This window comes from Tenrec ecaudatus, chromosome 3 (assembly GCF_050624435.1).
Source record: "Tenrec ecaudatus isolate mTenEca1 chromosome 3, mTenEca1.hap1, whole genome shotgun sequence".
NCBI lineage: Eukaryota > Metazoa > Chordata > Mammalia > Afrosoricida > Tenrecidae > Tenrec > Tenrec ecaudatus.
The window spans coordinates 24,372,818-24,377,322 of NC_134532.1; the positions used below are offsets into that span (position 1 = coordinate 24,372,818).

The 4,505-nt window shown below is 42.1% G+C and overlaps 1 pseudogene; it reads left to right on the forward strand.

Moving 5' to 3' along the window:
• Positions 1-3,966: 3,966 nt before the first annotated feature.
• Positions 3,967-4,212, forward strand: LOC142443309 (ATP synthase F(0) complex subunit f, mitochondrial pseudogene; annotated as a pseudogene).
• The last annotated feature ends 293 nt before the right edge of the window (positions 4,213-4,505 follow it).

Consider the following 4,505-nt stretch of genomic DNA (forward strand, 5'->3'; position numbering starts at 1 on the left):
TATAAAAGTTAGCCTGGAACATTTAAAATAATTTAAAGACTTTTTGTATTAAGGTGAATAAGTTCTCCCGGGAGCACAGATTTAAGATAATACTTGTTTTATTGCAGAGCATTCCATTATGATGTAGAGAGTAAACAAAATAAATTTCCTTCTCTTCCCTTTATGGTGGTTAGGGTAGCAGGAAAGTAGCCACAATTCAAATGCATCCAAACCTGACTCTAAGCATGTTGGGATGCTTTCTTGATGTACACTTACCCTTGATATTAAACTCTTGTCTTTCTCACCAAGAGCAGCTGGTGGGCTTGAACTGCCAACTTTTTGGGTGGAAGCCAAGTGTTTTACCCACTGTGCCATTGGGGAGTCTTTTTAAACTCTGTCTTATATACAGATGTTTAAGCACTCAGCTCACAGCATAAAAGGTGGCAATTCAGAAACTGCCAGTGACTCTAGCGAATAAATGTTTGGGTGAGATCCTTCTTTAATAGTTACAGATAAAAAGATAGGCTGGATGAACTGTCTGAAGGAAAAATAACGGGACCGACAGTTCCGGGGGGACTTGGGAGAAGCGGAGGTGGGGGGTAAGGAAGTGGTGTTAACAAACCCAGGGACAAGGGAAAAACATGAGATCCAAATTGGTGGTGAGGGGGGAGTGACAGGCCTGGAAGGGAATGATCAAGGGTAAGGTAACATAAAGAAGAGGTATAGTTGTAACCCAGGTGGGGACGGAGCATGATAGTGGGGCAGGAGGAAAGTCAAGGGAAATAGAGAAAATATCTAGGAGGCAAAGGGCATTTATAGAGGTCTAGAAAAAGACATGTGCATGCAAATATATATGAGGATGTGGAAATAGATCTGTGTCTATATTTATAGATAGCCCAAGGCTAGGGAAAGGCCTGCTTGCTCTCCAGGGGATACTCCTCGGACTTCTCACCAGGGAGGTCCTTCAGGTGTACCTGGAGACTTTTGGCAGCTCAGGCAACACTTATCAACATTCAAACCAATCGCAGGAACTTCAGCCCAGCCTCTGCAACACTGGGGCAGGCAGCTGACCTGCCATCTGGAGCACTTCCCTGATAGGGAAGCCACAGGAAGATAAAGTGGTAGGTTAATCCCATAGCAAAATCAGCTGTAGGCAGTTCAAAGAAGTATTCCTATAAGACTTTCAGAGAGAGATTAGAAAATGGCACCTGGTCCCTCTAAAACAACTCAATGCAAACAACCATAAGCCCCAACAACCTCAAGGAAAACATAGGAGAAACAAAAGACAAAGGCAGGAGATGTCCTGAACATAGCAACATACATAGAAGTAGCAGATATTGAGATGCCATACAAAGAAACTCTCAGAAGGCTGCTTGGAGCCATGCAGGATATGAGGGAAACAATACAGAAAAAGGATGAAATGATACAGGAACATAGCGAGGAGATAACGAAATACAATAGCAGAATCATGTTCCTTGAGAATCGATTGGAGGAATCAGAGAACCGCATCAGTGTCTTGGAGTATAGCCAAGCAGACTTTAATAAACGTGAACAAAAATCTAATAAGAGCATTAGATAAGCTGAAGAAAACCTAAGAGCTATGTCTGATGCTATGAAGCAGAACAACATTAGAATTATTGGCCTACCGGAGGAAGACACAACAAAGAAGTCATCTGCAACAATGGCAAGAGAATTCTTGGAGGAAAACTTCCCCAGCCTAATGAATGAAAACCAGGCAACCATCCAGGAGGCTGAAAGAACACCAGCATGATGGGACCTCAAGAAGAAATCACCAAGGCACATAATAGTTAAACTATCCAACTTTGAGGGAAAGGGGAAAGTCATGAGAGCAGCTAGGGAAAAACAAGCAATCACATATAAAGTTTTCCACATAAGGATATGCTCAGACCTATCAGCAGAAACTATGAAAAAAAGGAGAGAGTGGAGTAGCATATTCCAAAAATTGAAGGAAAACAACGCAAATCCAAGAATACTCTACCCAGCCAAATTATCGATCAAGATCGATGGAGAAGTAAAAGTCTTCCCAGACAAGGAAAAACTCAAAAAATACGTTACAACAAACCCAGCCTTACAAAAGTTCCTCGCCGACTCAGTATGGGCAGAAGAACAACACTCACCAAGCACAAATAAGAGACCAACACATAGAACAACCTCACCCAGAGCACAACAAAGAGAAAACAGACCCCAAGATAGCAATGGCTTAAGGATGGAAAGAAGTCAAGAATGATACACACACAAAACACACACTAATGAGAAAGGAAAGTAGGAAAACTCCCAACACAAAAGGTGTAAAATGACATCACAGAGTCTGCACATGGAGATAATAACCCTGAATATCAATGGCCTGAACTCAGGCATTAAAAAACTGAGACTAACAGAATGGCTTTGAAAACACAACCCATCAATTTGCTGCCTGCAGGAGAAACATCTCAAGGCTAAAGAGAAAAACAGGCTGAAAATTAAAGGTTGGAGAAGGACCTACCAAGCAAACAGCAATACAAAAAAAGCAGGGATTGCAATCCTAATCTCGGATAAAATTGACCTCAAAGTGCAAACCCTAAAAAGAGATAAGGAGGGACACGATATAATGCTCAAGGGAATCATAGACAATGAACCACTAAGCATTCTAAACATATATTCCCTGAATGAGAGACCAGCTCAATATGTCAACCAAACCCTCCAAAAGATTGAGAAAGAAATCACAGACTCAACAATTATAGTGGGTGACCTTAACACACCACTCACTGAGAAAGATAGATCACAGGGAAAGAAACTCAACAAGGAGACTAGAGAGCTAAACTCCATAATTGGACAATTTGACCTGATTGATATTTACAGAGCTTTTCATCCAAATATAATTTTTTTTTATTTATAGCTGATAAACTGAAACATGTTGCCAGCTATATTTCAGTCCACAATTTTAACTCGATACTTCAATCCCTATGCATTCACTGCTTATCACCTTCTCCCAAACCATTAACCCTTATACGTTAATGTGCTGAGTATCCTTCCAACACACTGATAACTAGTTAAAAAGCCACTCATACTCCAGAACTTCCACTAACATCCTGAGCATCGCCTGATGCCACAACAAAGTTAACATGTGCTTAACAAATCCAATGACCATGCACCCTAATCTAACCTAATGCATTCACTCCAATTCTTTGAATCAGAGTCTATCAACTTAATCCTAACCTTATGACCCTAAATCTCAAATTCAGAAACTACCCCGAAAATTCTAATCCTTAAATAGTATCTCTACATCATTATACCTAACAGATACACTCCTAATCAACTCGAAACATAATCTGTTAGGCAGAAACTTTCTAAACGTAATGACTTTTAATCTCTCCACCAACATCTGAATCTCAAATCATCTCAATTAACCCAATTCTATCTCTTGATTCTTGTTCTTGAACCAGGAACATTGATTAATCTCAGGACCTAGCTTCTGATCTTAAGTACAGACTCTGTCTCTAACACACTAAAACCCTAAGCTAAGCACCAAACCTAACACACCAAAAAAACTCATGCTGCTAAGTATGTGTGTGGATCTGTCTCCTCTCCCAGATTTTACCTAAATGTAAGGGACTGCGAGAGGTAGACATGCAAAATTAGGAAATACCAACACATCCTCTGTTTTCAGTTAACTTTTACAAATGGTTCATGAAATTTGGCAAGCTGAAGGGATATACAAATGTTTAAATATGAGAAAAAGCATTATGACTAAGATCTATCACAGGACTCGTGTTCTTCAGCTCTACTGTGTCCTACACTCAGGGAGCCTTCTCTGCTATTAGACATATGCTGGGATGTGTTACCCAATAACCAAGGTGACCAAGAGCTCAAGTACTCACTCACTAATTTGCAGGTTACAGCGTATCCTGGTTTCTCCCTCAAAGATGTAGTGAAACCGACACAGCAGCGCCCGCGCGGCCCAGCGCAGTGGACACCCAGGACTGAAAGATGGCGTTTCCCGTAACCCTGAAGGAGAAGCGCCTCCTGGATGTCAGGATCTCGGAGCTGCCCAGCTGGGTGCTGATGCGGGACTTCACCCCGACGGGCATTGTCGGCGCCTTTCAGAGAAGTTACGATCGCTATTATAGCAAGTGTGTGAACGTGAGGAAGGGGAGTGTCGCAGGCCTGTCCATGGTGTTGGCGGCCTATGTGGTTTTCAGCTACTGCCTATCCTACAAGGAGCTCAAACACTAGCGGTTAAGGAAGTACCACTGAGAATGCCGCGGTGAGGGCGGCCTGCTTTCCTGGTCTGGCCACTTGCCTTGCCACCACTCCCTCCCCTCCACCCGGCAAGAGCCCTTGAGAATGTGCCCAATAAAAGGTGCAGGCCTGGAAAAAAAAGATGTAGTGAAACCATATTTAATGAAACAAATAAATGACTGGTTATTCTACCTTTGATCCCCTCCATTCCCTCTTTCCCAGGGACCCTCATGTCACTAGAGATGGAGGTTGTATCATATTAAAAGTGCTTATATTGGAACCATGAT